Source organism: Hyperolius riggenbachi, chromosome 1 (genome assembly GCF_040937935.1).
Source record: "Hyperolius riggenbachi isolate aHypRig1 chromosome 1, aHypRig1.pri, whole genome shotgun sequence".
Taxonomy (NCBI): Eukaryota; Metazoa; Chordata; class Amphibia; order Anura; family Hyperoliidae; genus Hyperolius; species Hyperolius riggenbachi.
The window spans coordinates 563,032,821-563,050,524 of NC_090646.1; the positions used below are offsets into that span (position 1 = coordinate 563,032,821).

At 47.5% G+C, this 17,704-nt stretch overlaps 1 long non-coding RNA gene across 1 annotated transcript in view; it reads left to right on the forward strand.

Annotated features, from left to right (window-relative positions):
* LOC137557529 (uncharacterized) overlaps positions 1 to 17,704 on the forward strand; it is an 80,368-nt gene that overhangs the window by 14,195 nt on the left and 48,469 nt on the right. Inside the window, exon 2 of the long non-coding RNA XR_011029587.1 lies at positions 4,593 to 4,821. This is a non-coding gene — a long non-coding RNA (uncharacterized lncRNA). The remainder of the gene's footprint in view (positions 1 to 4,592; positions 4,822 to 17,704) is intronic.

Sequence of the window (17,704 nt, forward strand, 5' to 3'; positions counted from 1 at the left end):
GGGTCCATGTAATCTGCTGGTGTTGGTTTTATCAAATCCAACTGAATTATCGGTTGAGGTAGTCATTATCAGACGCTTCTGCCAACTTTAATCATGTGTGTGTACAGGGGTTTTAGTCATACACCCTAACTGATATGCATGAGCCTTCTAGAGACTACACCCGACTGCTTAAAGCGGGATTGTCACCATAAAAATCAAATTTCAACAACTGGTCTGAGAGTATTAAAGGGATACTTAAGTCAAAAATAAAAAATGATTTTTACTCACCTGGGGCATCCCTCAGCCCCCTGAAGCTGTATATGTTATACACTATAGCAACATAGAGGGTGATATAGCAGCTGGGAACGTGGAGAATCACTCGCGTTCCCAGCCTGTCAGCGGCTGTCGCCGAACCCGGAAGTAGCCGCCGGCGGAGACAGGAGGATCGGAGCGAGGCTGCGAGGGCACCATACAGCTTCAGGGGGCTGAGGGATGCCCCAGGTGAGTAAAAATCATTTTTTATTTTTGACTTAAGTATCCCTTTAAGTGATAAAGATGCTAATCCTGCATTCAAAACTTTCTAAACTTTTTCTGCTGTTATGATTTGGAGTTATCACATACTTTAGGAGCACTGGCCCTTCAGTAGTCAATGCCAAACAGTTGCATGCTGGGGGTTGTTTTTATCTATAATATATTCCTCCTCTTCCCTGTATTTCCCTACCTAGCTGACTAGCTGAAACCTGATCCCCTGCTCACTTGTGTTTACAAGCAAGGCTGAGGTGACTCAGCTATTGGAAGAGAAAAGAAAAAAAAAGTTAAGGGAAGAATGACATCAGTACTTAGCCTCAGCTGTGGGCAAAAGACATGGTTCCCACCAGGAACAGAATTCTCTTCATTTACTGACATCAAAACGTGGACAGTACAATACATGTGTTATGTAAGAACCGTAGATCAAGTATCTATCTACTTATATATGTGTTTTTCCCTGGCATAGTACGGCTGATCCTACAGCTTTAAAGCAGTAAACTCAGACCTAAACTCAGAACTTCTTCTCTGCTCTAAAAGATAAGCAACAGCATAATGATCTTTAATGAAAAACATTTCTTAATTACAACTTTTAGACCTCTTACAATAAACCTACACTGTAAACTTCCTGGGAGCACAGAAAGGGTTAGCCTTCAGTGTTTACAGATTTGAGAACAGCACACCACTGCACAGCTGACAGTCCTGATTTACACTTGCTGTTTACTTGCTGATATCAGCAAATTACACAGGCGGATCTCTCTAAACACACACAGAGTGAATTTCTCAGCAACTATATGCATTTTCCTTGTCTGCTGTACAAGAGTTTAGGTCTGCTTTAATATCCCAAGTCACTCAGCTGAGTGGGCCATCCTGATTAGACATTTGCTCTTGCTGTGGATATAAGGAAAGTCTGTAGTTAGTTCCACTGATGTCAGTTTGCCTTTAAAGGGTAGAATTTTAAGGGTCAAGAAAACAAATTTACCGGAATTCACCAGCAATTCTACAAAATTCTACATCACACCCAGGTAACTTCCTTTCAGCCCCCTCCTATGGTTTCACCACCCCCTCCGTTTAGATTGTAAGCCTTTGGCAGGGTCCTCCCTTATTGTGCATCCTACTTGATTGTGCATCTTACCCACAGAATAACTTGATCCTGATTTACTGGGACTACCACTCCAGGGTCTGATCTGGCACTGTGAACCTTATTGCCTGTATTGGTGTTGCCTGCCACCCCTATTATCATTGTCTGTCACCGTATTTATTTTCCAGCGCTGTGTAATATGTTGGTGCAATATAAATCTGATAAATAATAATACTATCGTATCTCACCGTGGGCTTTATTTACTAAAGTGTGATGACTGCTATCACACGGCAGTTATCACACGATCTGCCGCGTGCGAAGGTTTGCGAGTGTAAAGGATTGCGTTCACGTGTAAATGAAGGCTGGCGTGCGATCATGTGCGCTTTTGCATGTGAACGCACGCATGATTGCACGCAAGCCTTCGTTTATCACGCGAGCGTAATCCTTTACACTCGCAAACCTTTGCACGTGGCAGACCGTGTGATAACTGCCATGATAGCAGTTATCACAATTTAGTGAATCAAGCCCTGTGTGCGGTGCATTTCTTGATAACGCATATAAAAAACATGCACATTACATAGAAATTTTACCAGGCTTTCAAATCACACATGTGTTACCACTTGCACAGAGGGCTTGATTCACTAAACCGTGATAACTCAAATATCACACCTTATCAAAGTTAGCACACCTTATCAGAGTAGCATAGCGAGCGCTACAAACTTATGCCTGCTAATTGGCAATGGCACTCGTCCTGCCCTGAGCCCCTGCGGGTTCGTAGCGCTTGCTATGCTACTCTGATAAGGCTTGTCAACATTGATAAGGTGTGATATTTTTGATAAGGTGTGATATTTCGGTCATCATGGTTTAGTGAATCAAGCCCAGGGTGTGCTGGGCTACCCGTGGGTTAAACCGCATGAATTGTGCAATGTGTACAGAGTGAATGCAGCCAAATCCTCACCTGGCCCACAGATTTGCTGAAGGAAGTTGTAAGTGATTGGGGTTGTACATGAGCTGTGAGCTGACATTTAGCATACAGACAGCCCTGCACCTGTCATCAGCCTGGTCTCCATGAAGAGAACAATCACTTCAGGGGAATATGCAGATAGAAAAATTCATATTTGGAGAGGATGCAGCCACCAAATTGTTATAAAGAAGCACATGCCTATTCTCATCTGTATGTAGGAGCGTAACTACAGGGGAGGGGCCTCTGCTAACGCAGTGGGGCCAGAGCTGTGCCCCCCCCCCCCCACCCAACTACTAACCTTCCCTACCTCCAATACAGGGGACTATACTTCAGATCAGGTGTTGTTGTGGCTACAATTGTTATGGGTGTGAAAATCAGATGGGCAAAAAGGGGAGGTAAGGGGAAGGGTGTAAACATTGGGGGACCTCATGAATTGTAGTTACGCCATCTAGTCTGAACTGAAAGGTATGGTAATTTTGCAGGGGTGTAACTAGACTTAATAGGGCGCCCCTGCAAAAAATGATAGCATGGGCGTGTTCTGCTGTGTAGCAGCATTTGGAAGCAGGAAAAAATTACATACACTCCTTTTTGTGAGCGAATGGGGAGGTTTCTTTGCTAACTGGCTGTACTTGCGGTTGGGGAGAGGGAGGAGGAGGGGCCTCCAAAGCCTCTGGGCCCTCCTGCGATGGCAGGGGTCACAGGGCTGATTGTTACGCCCCTGTTGATATCCCCCCTGAATTTCAAAATATGGGGGTCTGTGTGGTTTTACTAAAAGTGGGGCATTCTTCAACCCTTTGGGGACGGCTGCCTAAGGACCAGGCCATTTTACATGCGGGGGGGAGGGAGGAGCATTTGGGTGGTCAGGCATCCGGATCCCTGGTAGGGCTAGCTGAGCTTCGTGTCCACAGTGTGGCCAGGCGTTGCCAGCAGCCTTTACTCACCTCTCAGGCTCCAGTGATGAGCAGCTCTAGCCCCTTTCGCTCTGGCCGGTGTTGTGTCTGATTACGCTGCCTGTGGATTTGCGCTGCCCCGCATGCGCAGTAGGAGACTGTGCGGCCACATTTCCTATAGAATGATGCTGCTGGAGATAAAATACGAAATATCTCCGCTCCCACACCTCTTACACTCCCCAAATTTTCAGGGTAGGGAGGGGACCCCCCGAACGACCTCTATGCCAAATTGCAGCCCCCGAGTCCCGCTGGTTCAGGAGATAGATTAGAGTCACCTATCTCGGGAACCAGTGGGTCTCGGGGGCTGCAATTTGGCATAGAGGTCGTTCGGGGGGTCCCCTCTCTACCCTGAAAATTTGGGGAGTGTAAGAGGTGTGGGAGCGGAGATATTTCGTATTTTATCTCCAGCAGCATCATTAACTTCACACTGAGCATGCGTGCTACTCAGTGTGGAAGGGAGCTTCCGGGCAGCGCAATCAGACATTACACCGGCATCCTTGCTCACACTGCCATTAAGTTACGGGTCGCGGCTTGATGATGTCATCAAGCCGGGACCTGACACTTACGTCAGAGCGAGCAGAGATGCCGGCCAGAGCGGAGGGGAGCGACGATCGCCGGGGGAACGTCAGGAAAGTGAGTGGATCTTCCTCTTCCCCTCCTACCGCCGCTGTTCTGATAGTGATCACTATGATCCACCGGCGATCGTAGTGATCATGTGATCAGGAGCCAATCGCGATGGCTCCTGATCACTGAGGAGAGATGTCAGCTTAATCTCCACTCTCAGGTGCGCACGATCGCGTCGGGAGCAAGAATGGCAGGCTTCAGTGGTGTCTGAATCACACCTGAAATGAGCATGCCACCAATCTTGTCAGATTTTTATCCCACACATCTGATCTACATGCTACAATGCATAGCATCACCAGGACAGCAGCCAAGCAATTTGTATTAATTAAAGAACATTCAGGTTCCCTTTAAATTGATTGCTCAGCTCTGCTTTGCTCCAGTTTTCTTCCTTCTGGTGTTCATAAATGAGCTGGACTGTATGATGTCATATTTGTTATGTGATGTGCTGTTTATTACCCTTTGTTTACAGGAGACACTAGCTATGGCAGAACGAGAATACGTTTGTTATGTCCCAGGGTATTAATACTCCTACACAAGACCTGTCACAGGATATTGTCGTCAGAACGTTCTGTTCTCTAAAGGGTTTCAAGCTGCTGTGATCTCCCAATGTGGACCCCAAGCCACTGTGATCATCTGTGCTTATGCTTCACATATTCCGGTTTATTAGGATTGCACTGCCATCTGCTGGCACTTTTTAGGTATGATAGTTTACTATATCTTCAGCAGAGTTTCTTAAAGGACTTCCGAGGCCAAAATCCGGCCCCCAAATGTAAAAAAAGTTATCTACCTGTATGACTTTCTAAGGCACGGAGGACGCCGTCCGCGCCCTCCGTGCCGTTCCGCCGGGTCCCCGCCTCTCAATACGACCCCGAATGGCTCCCGACCCCACGGCCAGGGTCGGGCTCTGCTGCCTGTATAAAGATGGCCGCCGACCCTGGCCGCGGCTGCGCACTCCGCATGGCCGCTACTGCGGCTGCGCAGCACTAGGGCCAACCCCCCGATCCACGCAACAGGCTGTTTCCTGTAGCGTGGATCGGGGGGTTGGCCCTAGTGCTGCGCAGCCGCAGTAGCGGCCATGCGGAGTGCGCAGCCGCGGCCAGGGTCGGCGGCCATCTTTATACAGGCAGCAGAGCCCGACCCTGGCCGTGGGGTCGGGAGCCATTCGGGGTCGTATTGAGAGGCGGGGACCCGGCGGAACGGCACGGAGGGCGCGGACGGCGTCCTCCGTGCCTTAGAAAGTCATACAGGTAGATAACTTTTTTTACATTTGGGGGCCGGATTTTGGCCTCGGAAGTCCTTTAAAGTGGTATAAAACTCGGACACAACTTTCAATAAAAATGTATTTTCCAACGTTTTTATTACCGGTACAGTTATCATACTTGGTTTTGTGCACACGTAATATATTGCCTGTTTACAATTTTCAAGGTCCCATAGTAGAGTTTATCTGCTCTGAAAGCTGCCATTGCATTTTATTAATACATTTTAATACATATGAAGCAGCGATCTAGTGATAATTTCTCATATGTTCCTGCTTGTCATTTCCCTAGCAGTTCTTTCTGCAAGTGGCTGGCTATGTAACTAAATATAACAACTCGGGAATGTAAACAAAATATACTGTTATCGCCACTTTGGATGAGATCCTAAGCTGAAGAGGTTTTCTAGTGCAGAGCAAAGTGCTGTGTTTAACTGCTTGAATGCTGTTCTACTACAATTTTTTTCTGGTAGTAAGTTTAAGACTGTAAGTAATCTTTTAGAGCAAATAAGAAATGCTGAGTTTCAGACCACTTTAACATTTAGGCTTGGTTTACACATAAAACTATAAATTTCTGGTTCAGTACTGTCAGTTTTGTATTAGTTTTTTATCAGTTTTACCTGACTGAACTGGAAATGTACACCTTTTATATGTGAACACACCCATAGAAAACTCATACAAAACTGACAGGACTGGACCGGAAATGTACACCCTTTATGTGTGAACACAGCCATAGACACACATACAAAACTGACAGGACAGGTGAAATGTACAGATTTATGTGTGAACCAATCCATAAAAACACAAACTGTCAAAAACTGACAGGACACCTTTTAATGTGTGAACTAAGCCTTAAACACTACAGGCAGTCCCATACTCGCAAATACTCGAGTTACAATTTTTCATACATACAAACAAAATTGTCTCCATGTACAAAATATACGTGTTTTTTCAAATACTTTTTTGTTGTTACACATTAGTGTTGTATAAACTTTTGTAAGCAGTTTAAAACACCTTAAAGCCCATTGAAAACAACCAAAAACCAATGTGCAAATCCAGTTGTCCAAAAGTAAATCCAGTTGTCCAAAGGTAAATCATTTATACACATTACCTATGTATAGCGCATGGCTCAACTTACAAACCAATTCAACATGCAAGCAAACTTCCGGAACATCTCCTGTTTGTAAGTAGGTGACCGCCTGTATGTAGCAAAGTTGCCTTCTTAAAGCAAAACTGAAGTGAGGAAATGCGCTTCAGGTTACATACATACCTAGGTAGAAAGAAGGCTCTGGATACAATAGAACCTTCCTGGTCCTCAGACCTTCTCGTCGTTCCTGTGCAGTTCCTATTGGAATTATGTCACCTGCTGGGTCTTTGCTACTCCTCAGGCAGCCTTTAAAAGTACTTCTGAAGATGAGCGCATCCATAATGTGAATGCGCAGTACAAACGCGCTTGTCTTCAGAAGTATTCGGGAATGCAAGTACTTCCTAAAAGCTGCCCAAAGAGTGCTGAAAAGCTATTTGACCCAGCAGTTTGAATACTTTCATCAGGAAATGGCCCAGGAACAACGGGATCGACCAAGGCCTGGGAAAGCTCTATGGCAGCAGTGCTGAACCCATGGCGAGCATGCCAGAGGTGGCACTCCGAGCCCTCTGTAGACATGTATGCTGCCGGCCACCACCGCTACTTTAAAGCACAGATTGCAGAAAGCTGCTCTGCAATAGTAGAATGCACAACACCAAGGCCACAGGCTGCTGAATGCTGCCTCCCCATTGGGTAATCAATGCTGTGCAGCCCTGGACAGGCCAACATACAGGCAGCAGTGATAGAAACGGGGGGGAAGGGGGGAAGAGGGGGTGGATTCTAAAGCCCATCACTGAACATTAATGATGGCCAGGTGTGCTGATTGACAACACATTGGGTAGTGGGGATAATATGCTGTGTGTGAAAACAAGATTTGCTTCATTTTATATGTGGGTAATTCATTTCTCCTATTTAAATGTGGGGTATTTGCTGCACTTCATATGTGGGGCCTTTGCTGCTATTAATGTGTGGGTTATTAGATGCACTTCATATGTGGGATTAATTTCCTTTTATTAGTATGTGAGGTAATTCATGCATTTTTTATTTAGTTTTTTTATTCTAAAGGTTGTTTTAAAATACAGCAAGATTTTTTTGGGAAAAGATACATTGTTATGTGAGCAGAATTGTTTGCAGGACTGTACTGGTACTGAGTCAGTGACCCCTGATGACAACATTTAATGTATTGGATAATATTCACATCACGTTTGTTCACCTTGCATATCCAATCTTCTCAAAGTTTATTATTGTATTAGTGAATGGCTGGCAGTGTCTACCTACATAACTGACTGAAGAAGTAAAAATATTCTTGGATCAGTGGTGTAGCCAAGCAGTTTTGAGCCCCAGTGCAAGTTTTCATTTGGCCCCCAAACATTCTATGCATAACAATTCATATGGCACAACAAAACCTGCCAAGGACATCCACAGTATGAGAGGTGTGCTCCTCTGGATGGGAAGGCAGCATGCTGCCATTCTTTTGTTGCTTACATTTGACGCTCCCAAGGCCTCGTAAAATCTCAAGAAGGGCCATATTCGGCCCGTGGGACTTGAGTTTGACACCTTTGCTTAGAGGAGTTTAGTTCTGTTTTACCAACATGTGAGCCGTTATGTTACACCTCATCCATCTGTAGGCACGAGCCTACAATGCCTATGAGTAAATCCTTTCATGGGTGAGAGGGAATACTGTTAGCTGCTAAGGGTGTAGCTGCAACCAAAAGTGTAATTTGATTGGCCACTCAGACAACAGTAGGAGGTTTCTGATTATTATAATTTTGCATAATGAAATTACATGAAATTGCTCAAAAGTGGAGAAGTGCATGCACATTAGCATATCATTTGCATAATATCAACCTAATTCACATATCATTGCTTTTATTAGCCCTTTTTGTGTTTCTTCATCAATATTAGTGGTTTTAGCGAGTCAGGCAAAAATGGCGGTTGAAATTTGGGTAGACCAGGCGCCGCCATAGGCCGAATGGGAATTACTGCTATAGTGGCACTCACTCAGTAATTTGGGCACTGCCAAGAGACGGAGAACAAATGACACTGTTTTTATCGTAATTATCGCAATAGCTGGAAGCCGAATTACATATTTCACCAGTGTCAATGGTGGCCTGGAGGGTGAAAAGTAATTAATGCCACCTGGACTTTTGCAGGAGCAAGATAAGACATTTTTCAGCTTCACCCTGCGACCAAATTTCCTTGCGCCTTAATTACATGTACATGTTTTAGATCACCATGATCTAAATAGTTAAGACCATTACATTGCAAGTTCTATGATTACATAATTATTTGGGTTGAAAAAAGACATAAATCCATCGAGTTCAACCAGAGAACAAAGTACAACACCAGCCTGCTCCCTCACATATCCCTGTTGATCCAGAGGAAGGCGAAAAACCCTTACAATACAAGGCATGGTCCAATTAGCAGGGCTGCTCATCCAGAACTTTTAGGAGATGCCTCCTGCCCGCCAGATCCATCTGAGGTTGTGCCCACTTCAGTAGGCATTGCTATTATACTGACTACCTTTGCAGCTCTTGCGGAGCTTCAGTCACGCGTAGTCAATGATGAGTTTTGGTTAGATAAAATTATAGTCACAGAAACTTCCAAGTCTTCTTTTGAAAGACCAGTACCTGTGACCACTACTCGTGATGATTTTCTGCTCGGTCCTGGTTTTGGTCTTGTCGTGTCGGACTCTGAGGTTGGCAGTTCCCCGACATGTCCTGAGGTTTCTCTTGTGCTAGTGTACCCCGATGTGCTCTGTGACCCAGAAAGTCCAAGTGTGCCTCGGTTACCAGCATGCTCAGATGCTTCCTCGGTGGAGACATGTTCTGATATTGCCTACCTGCTTGCATGCCCAGAAGTGGTCCCTGAAAGCCCTGATCTTGATGGTTGTCCTGGTAATCCTGAATCCGGAATTGTCATAGGTTCCATGGGGGTTCTTGATAGTTCTCCATGTGAGCCTGGTGAACATTCTGGCCTCTTGGGATCTCTGCGGAGCTTCAAAGTGTTCTGGGAGATTCCGGGAGAAATTTTGCTTGGTACCCTGGATGGGATCAACAGTGGCTTTTGTGTTGAAAGGGACACTTCGAATAGGTATTGTGGCAGGTTTGGTATTTTTGGACGGTCCCTGGAAGGTGGTGGGTATTGCTTGGAGGGTGTCGATGGGTTCTTCACCACGGCAAGGTAATGATCACGAAGGGGGATGGGCACATGTACACGCACCAGAAAAATTAGTGTAGCGGCCGCTGCTAGCAGCGGCCTTAAAAATTCAGGAATCCGCCTAGAGTCCTGGACCCTGTTGGTAGTGGCGGAGAAGGCAGTCAAGCGGCCTGCAGGCAGAGATGCTGTGTGTGGGGACTGACTTAGTCTTCGGTCGTGCAGTAGCCCTCCGTGATCCATTCCTCATTCATTTTGATAAAGGTCAGGTACTGAACACTGTCGTGACTTAGGCGACTTCTCTTCTCAGTAACTATGCCTCCAGCTGCACTGAAGGTCCACTCTGACAGGACGCTTGCGGCAGGGCAAGAGAGAAGTTGTATGGCAAATTGGGACAGCTCTGGCCACAGGTCAAGCCTGCGCAACCAGTAGTCCAAGGGTTCATCGTCGCTTTTCGCAGAGTCTACATCCACACTCAAGGCCGGGTAGTCGGCTACCTGCCGGTCCAGGCGTTGGTGGAGGGTGGATCCGGGAGGACTATGGCGAGGAGTTGGACTAAAGAAAGTCTGCATGTCCGACATCACCCTAAGATCGCTGGAGCGTCCTGTTCTTGCCTGCGTGGACTTGGGAGGAGGAGGGTTACTGCCAGTGGTACCTTGATTGCGTTGTGCTGCCACATCACCCTTAAATGCATTGTAAAGCATCATCGACAGCTTGTTCTGCAAGTGCTGCATCCTTTCCGCCTTTTGTTGAGTTGCTAAGAGGTCCGCCACTTTGTGCCTGTACCGAGGGTCTAGTAGCGTGGCCACCCAGTACAGGTCATTCGTCTTTGATACGGGGGTCCCTCAACAGGCTGGACAACATGAAAGAGGACATCTGCACAAAGCTGGATGCAGACGTACTCTCCATCTCCTCTTGCTCTTCCTCAGTGACGGGACGCAACTCCTCTTCCTCCCCCCAGCCACGAACAATACCACGGGAACATGGAGCAGCAGAAGCCCCCTGTGATGGCTGCCGCGGTTGTTCTCCTTCCGCCGCCTCTTCCTCCTCCACAGAAACACCTTCCTCATCATCACCATCATCAGAGTCTGACTCCTCTCCTTCCCCACACGACTCCTCTTCTTCCTCTTCCTCCCCCCTCTGTGCTGCCGCCGGTGTTGTGGAAACATCGGGTTCGTGTGTAAATGGCTCCCACGACTCCTGCTGCCCTAACTCTTCTTGTTCACGCTCCTCCACAGCTGTATCCACCACTCTACGCACGGCACGCTCCAGGAAGTAGGCGTAGGGGATCAAGTCGCTGATGGTGCCCTCATCGCGACTCACCAGTTTGGTCACCTCATCAAATGGCTCCATGACCCTGCATGCATTTCGAATCAGTGTCCAGTTGTTGGGCCACAACATCCCCATCCTCCCAGTTTGTGTCCTTGTACTGTAATGATACAGGTACTGGGTGACGGCTTTCTCCTGGTCTAGCAGGCGAGAGAACATCAGCAGGGTGGAATTCCAGCGAGTCGGGCTATCGCAAATCAGGCGTCTCACCGGCAAGTTGTTTCTACGCTGAATGTCCGCAAAGCGTGCCATGGCCTTGTAAGAGCGCCTGAAATGCCCACACAACTTCCTGGCCTGCTTCAGGACGTCCTCTAAGCCTGGGTACTTGGACACAAATCTTTGCACGACCAGATTAAGCACATGTGCCATGCAGGGTATGTGTGTCAGCTTTCCCAAATTCAACGCAGCAATGAGATTGCTGCCGTTGTCACACACCACGTTGCCGATCTCAAGCTTGTGCGGGGTCAGCCATTGCTCCACCTGTTTGTTAAGAGCAGCCAGGAGAGCTGCTCCAGTGTGACTCTCCGCTTTCAGGCAAGACATGTCTAACACTGCATGACACCGTCGCACCTGGCATGCAGCATAGGCCCTGGGGTGCTGGGGCTGTGTAGCTGGAAAGGAGATGGCGGCACCAGCCAAGGAGGAGGAGGAGGAGGATGACGACAGCGAAGCGGTGATAGCAGGTGTAGAGGAGGTTGCTGGAGGCCTGCCTGCAAGCCGTGGAGGTGTGACAAGTCGGTCCTCTGCGCAGCCACGTACTCCCTGCTTGCTGCCATCGGTCACCAGGTTGACCCAATGGGCTGTGTATGTAATGTAGTGGCCCTGCCCGTGCTTGGCAGACCAGGCATCCGTGGTCAGGTGGACCCTTGACCCAACGCTATGTGCCAGAGATGACACCACTTGCCTCTCAACTGCATGGTACAGTTTGGGTATGGCCTTTTGTGAAAAATAATTGCGGCCTGGTATCTTCCACTGCGGTTTATCAACGGCCACAAACTTACGGAAAGCCTCCGACTCCACCAGCTTGTATGATAATAGCTGGCGAGCTAATAGTTCCGCCACGTCAGCTGTCAGACGCCGGGCAAGAGGGTGACTGGCAGACATTTGCTTCTTCCGCTCAAATACTTCCTTCACGGACAGCTGGGTACTGCTGTGGGCAGAGGAGAAGGAACCGCTCAAGAGAAGAGGCGGTGTGGAGGAGGGTGGCTGTGAAGGTGCAAGGGAGAAAGTGGATGAAGACGATGCACCTGAAGGAGGAAGAGGAGAAGGAGGGTGGCTTGTCTTTTGAGGGGTGCTGCTTTTCCTCAGGTGTTCTTGCCATAGCTGTTTGTACCTTCTCTCCAGGTGCCTTCGTAAGGCACTTGTCCCTACGTGAGAGTTGGCCTTTCCACGGCTCAATTTTTGCTGGCAGAGACAACAGATGGCTTTGCTCCGATCTGAGACACACACGTTAAAAAATTTCCAAACCGCTGAACCCCCCTGGGGTGATGGCGCTAGGGTGGCATCAGCAGCTGACGTTGAAGGGCATGTTGGCTGGCTGGCCATAGCTGGTGATACATGGCGCCGGACACTGCCCCCAGCTGTTTCTGAGGACGAGCTCCCTCTGCTTCTATCATGGAGTCGTCTCCTCCTACTCCTCTCTGACTCCTCCTCTGAACTGTCCACCTGGTCATCTCCTCTACCGGGAACATATGTGGTATCCGTATAATCGTCATCATAATCCTCCTGGCCAGCTGCGCTTTCCTCAGACACCTCCTCAAGTGCATCAACTTCAGGTGGTCCACCATCATCCCCATCCACACACGTTACGTCCATACTATCGCCACCTAACTCAGACGTATGAGGTGGTGTACCTGCGCCTTCTTGTTGTTGTTGCAGTAGTGGCTGGGAATCAGTGATTTCACCACCACCACCAAATAACTCCTGCGAAGTGTCAAATGCAGCGGATGTGGTGCTTGTTGTAGTGCTGGTGGCTGCGGGAGATGAGGTGTTCTGTGTTAAATACTCAATCACCTCCTAGCGATTTTGGGAAGTGATGGCACGTGCCTTCTTCTGAGCACAGTATTTTGGGGCAGGTCCGCACGAAATCACAGCAACACCACCTCGCACAGCCACAGACCTGCCGGTGCCTGGTGGCCTTCCTCTGGGTCTGCCTCTACCTCTTCCTCTACCTGGTTTGTCCATTTTGTCCATCTCGGGGGTATGCTAGCTATATGCAGTGAGGTGGGTTCTCACTCAACACAACAGGTAGTTAGATGCAGTGAGCTGGGTTCACTCAACACGACGCTAGGTATATGCAGTGATGAGGTGGGTTAAGTAAACACAACAGGTACTGGGTAGTTAGATGCAGTGAGCTGGGTTCACTGAACAGTAAAGGTACTTAAGATGCAGTGAGGTGGGTTCTCACTCAACACAACAGGTAGTTAGATGCAGTGAGGTGGCCAGGTGGGTTCTCACTCAACACAACAGGTAGTTAGATGCAGTGAGGTGGCCAGGTGGGTTCTCACTTAACACAACAGGTAGTTAGATGCAGTGAGCTGGGTTCACTCAACACAACGCTAGACATATGCAGTGATGAGGTGGGTTAAGTAAACACAACAGGTACTGGGTAGTTAGATGCAGTGAGCTGGGTTCACTCAACACAAAGCTAGGTATATGCAGTGATGAGGTGGGTTAAGTAAACACAACAGGTACTGGGGTATATGAAGTACTGGGTAGTACAATGTGCAGCTCCCTGTCATACACACAGGTAGTCACTGAATGTGCTGGGCTGCTGGCAGTGGCACACACAATATCAATTAGCAAGGCTGTGATTGCAACAAAAGTGTCAGTTTGACACACAGAAAAAAAATGTACAGGTTGAGCTCTGAAAAGAGCTGTTGCTGGGTGCTTTAAAAGCAATAATAATCAGTCAGGAGCAAGCAAAGCAGCCTAGAACCTAACTAATCTGTCCCTAGGAGAAAAAGTCTGCAGCAGCTGTCCCTTTCCTCTCTCTAGCAGGCACACGAGTGAGGCTAATGGCCGCTGGACCCTGCGTTATATAAGGGGGGTGGGGCTCCAGGGCTTAGTGTAGCCTGAATGGCTACAATGTGCCTGCTGACTGTGATGCAGAGGGTCAAAGTTGACCCTCATAGTGCATTATGGGGCGAATCGAACTTCCGCAAAAGTCCTCCTGGTGCAGGCGAACGCGAACCCCCTAAGTTCGCCTGGAACCGTTCGCCGAGAGTTGATGATTCTGCACAATTTTGTATCATCTGCAAAAATAGCAACATTGCTTACTACTGCATCTACTAGGTCATTAATAAACGCTGCTCCTGATGAAACTAGACGTAGTGAGACCGGTCGAGCATGGCGTTCTTTGCTGCTGGGTTGGACGGCACTCTGCACTTTACATTGATACGCTGTTTCATTTGAACTTCTGGAATCTGCTGTACAGAGACGGACACAGTGCTTGCTAATGTGGGGGAGGCCAAGCAGGAGAGAAACCAGCTGCAGGCCCATTTAAGTGACACATAGACCCTGTAATTAAGGTCTATGTCCCTCTGGTAAGCGTGATCTTTGATTTTATTGGTGATGGTGGAAGGCTTTCGTTAAACAACAAGCGCTGAAGTTTTTGATTGAATTTTTTTAAAGCATTGCTGGAATTGCTGGACTTTGGCTGCTGTTTTGCATTGTGTTTTGTACTTGAGCGCTGATATCTTTTGGATCATTAATAAATCAATTGAAGAGCACTGGACCCAGTACAGACCCCTGTGGGACCCCACAGTTAACAGTCATCCATTTTGAGTATGATCCATTGACCACAACTCTTTGTTTTCTGCCCATTAGCCAGTTCCCTATCCATGCACACAAACTCTTCCCCAGTCCTTGCATCCTCAACTTTTGCACCAGACATTTGTGTGGAACAGTGTCGTAGGCCTTTGGAAAGTCCAAGTATATCACATCTACAGCATTCCCAATATCCACATTAGCGTTCACTACCTCATAAAAGCTGAGCATGTTAGTCAAACAGGACCTGTCTTTAGTAAACCCATGTTGATGCTGAGAAATAAGATTATTTTCTACTATGAAGTTATGTATAGTATCTCTTAGTAACCCCTCAAATAGTTTGCATACAACTGATGTTAAGCTTACAGGTCTATAATTTCCTGGATCTGATTTTTTGCCCTTCTTAAATAATGGGAAAAACGTGGACTGTACGCCAATCCACTGGGACTCTGCCAGTTGAAAAAGTCACAAAAGATAAGATAAAGGGGTTTATCTATAACTGAACTTAACCTCCCTGGCGGTTTATTAAAATCTGCCAGGGGGCAGCAAATACGTTTTTTTTTAATTTATTTTTTTTCATGTAGCGAGACAACGTCTCGCTACATGATAGCCGCTGCTCAGCGGCATCCCCTGTGTATCAAAAGAGATGTAAGCAACCGGCACCAATTGCTTAGACCGGCAGGTCGGGAGCCTTGGGTGCAGCACCAGTGTGCCTCCAGCCAGAGTAGATCAATGTGCATAAGAGAAAACCAGGGTTCCGGGCACCAATGATTTGCAGTCACCCTTTATTTAGTTCCCGACACCTTCCAAACATGTACATATATCTTAGGCCTCAGCGGCATCCCCCCAGTCCCTCCGATCTCCTCCAGCGACAGGAAATCAGGAGATCCCGTTCAAAGAACGGGATCTCCTGAAGGGCTTCCCCCATCGCCATGGCGACGGGGCGGGATGACGTCACTGACGTCATCGACGTCGTGACGTCAAAGGGATTCCGATCCACCCCACAGCGCTGCCTGGCACTAATTGGCCAGGCAGCGCACGGGGTCTGGGGGGGGGGGGGGGCGGCTGCGGCGACGCGGATAGCGGTGGATCGGCGGGTAGCGGCGGCGATCGGGCACTGCACGCAGCTAGCAAAGTGCTAGCTGCGTGCAGCAAAAAAAAAAATAATGCAAATCGGCCCAGCGGGGCCTGAGCGGTGCCTTCCGGCGGCATAGCCCGAGCTCAGCTCGGGCTTACCGCCAGGAAGGTTAAAGCGGTATTGTCACCATAAAAATCAAATTTCAACAGCAACTGGTCTGAGTGTATTAAGTGATAAAGATGCTAATCCTGCATTCAAAACTTGCAAAACTTTCTTTGCTGTTATGGTTTGTAGTTATCACATACTTTAGGAGCACAGGCCCTAGTGCCAAACAGTGCCAAAGAGTTGAATGCTGGGAGTTCTTTTTATCTATCTATAATATATTCCTCCTCTTTCATTTATTTCTCTGCCTAGCTGCTTATCAGAAACACCCTCTGATTACTTTTGTTTACAAGCAAGGCTGAGGTGACTCAGTGATTGGATGTGTACATAAAAAAGACAGTGCAGTTGTTAGTATACACCTCAGTGGGAGTGTCTGAAGACTCTGGGAGGAGGGCAGCTAATGAATACACAATGAGCAAGAGAAGGGAGGGAGAAAAAAAGAGTCAGGGAGGATATGATGTAAGGATTAGCTTGGCAAGATGGCCACAGCCTAGAATAGGATTTTCTGCTTTTGCTTTATAAAATTCACAGGAATCATTACGTGGATAGCACAATACGGGCTTGATTCACAAAGCGGTGCTAACTGTTAGCACGCCTGTGAAAATCCCCTTAGCACGTCTAAACGAGCTTTTCGCACATAAAACTTAACGCGCGCAGGGCGCTCCGTGCGAAGTGCCCATTAAAGCCTATGGGACTTAGCGCCCGCATAGGACTTTGCGTGCGGTACTTAGCGCGCGATCTGATTGAGAAAACCGGTGCTAGCCTACTTAGCACCCTGGTTAGCGTTAGCGCGCCTAAAGACTTTAGACGTGCTAAGTAGGTTAGCACCGCATAGTGAATCAAGCCCTACATCTGTTATGTAAGTAGAAGTAGTGTTTATCTACTTATATATGTATTTTGTATTTCTAGGTTAGCATGGGTGTCGCTTGTTCTTTAACTCCCTTAGAACCCGAGGATGCATGCCATCCGGGCCAGGTGCCTTGTCTATTTTTAATTTATTTAGTCTTGCCTTCACTTCTTCCTGCGTTAAGTATTTAATATTACAGTTGGAAGATTGAGACTCTTCTGCATCTGTAATTTGCAACAGTGATGTTTTTCCTTGTGAAGACAGAAGCAAAGAAAGCATTTAATAACTCTGCCTTACCTTGGTCATCCACCATTGAGTTCCCACCCTCATCCTTTAGGAGTCCTATACAGTCAACCTTTCTTTTTTTAGAGTTGATGTACTTGTAAAACTTCTTTTGGTTAGATTTGATATCCTTAGCGATTTGATTTTTCAGCTTCAATCTTTGCCAGCCTAATTTCTTTTTTACAACTTTTATTGCACTCCTTATAATTGCTTAATGCAGCCTCAATTTCCTTCTGTTTTAGGACCTTATAGGTAGTGTTGGGCGAACAGTGTTCGCCACTGTTCGGGTTCTGCAGAACATCACCCTGTTCGGGTGATGTTCGAGTTCGGCCGAACACCTGATGGTGTTCGGCCAAACTGTTCGGCCATATGGCCGAACTAAGAGCGCATGGCCGAACGTTACCCGAACGTTCGGCTAGCGCTGTGATTGGCCGAACGGGTCACGTGTAGTGTTGGGCGAACATCTAGATGTTCGGGTTCGGGCCAAACATGGCCGCGATGTTCGGGTGTTCGAGCCGAACTCCTAACATAATGGAAGTCAATGGGGACCCGAACTTTCGTGCTTTGTAAAGCCTCCTTACATGCTACATACCCCAAATTTACAGGGTATGTGGACATTGGGA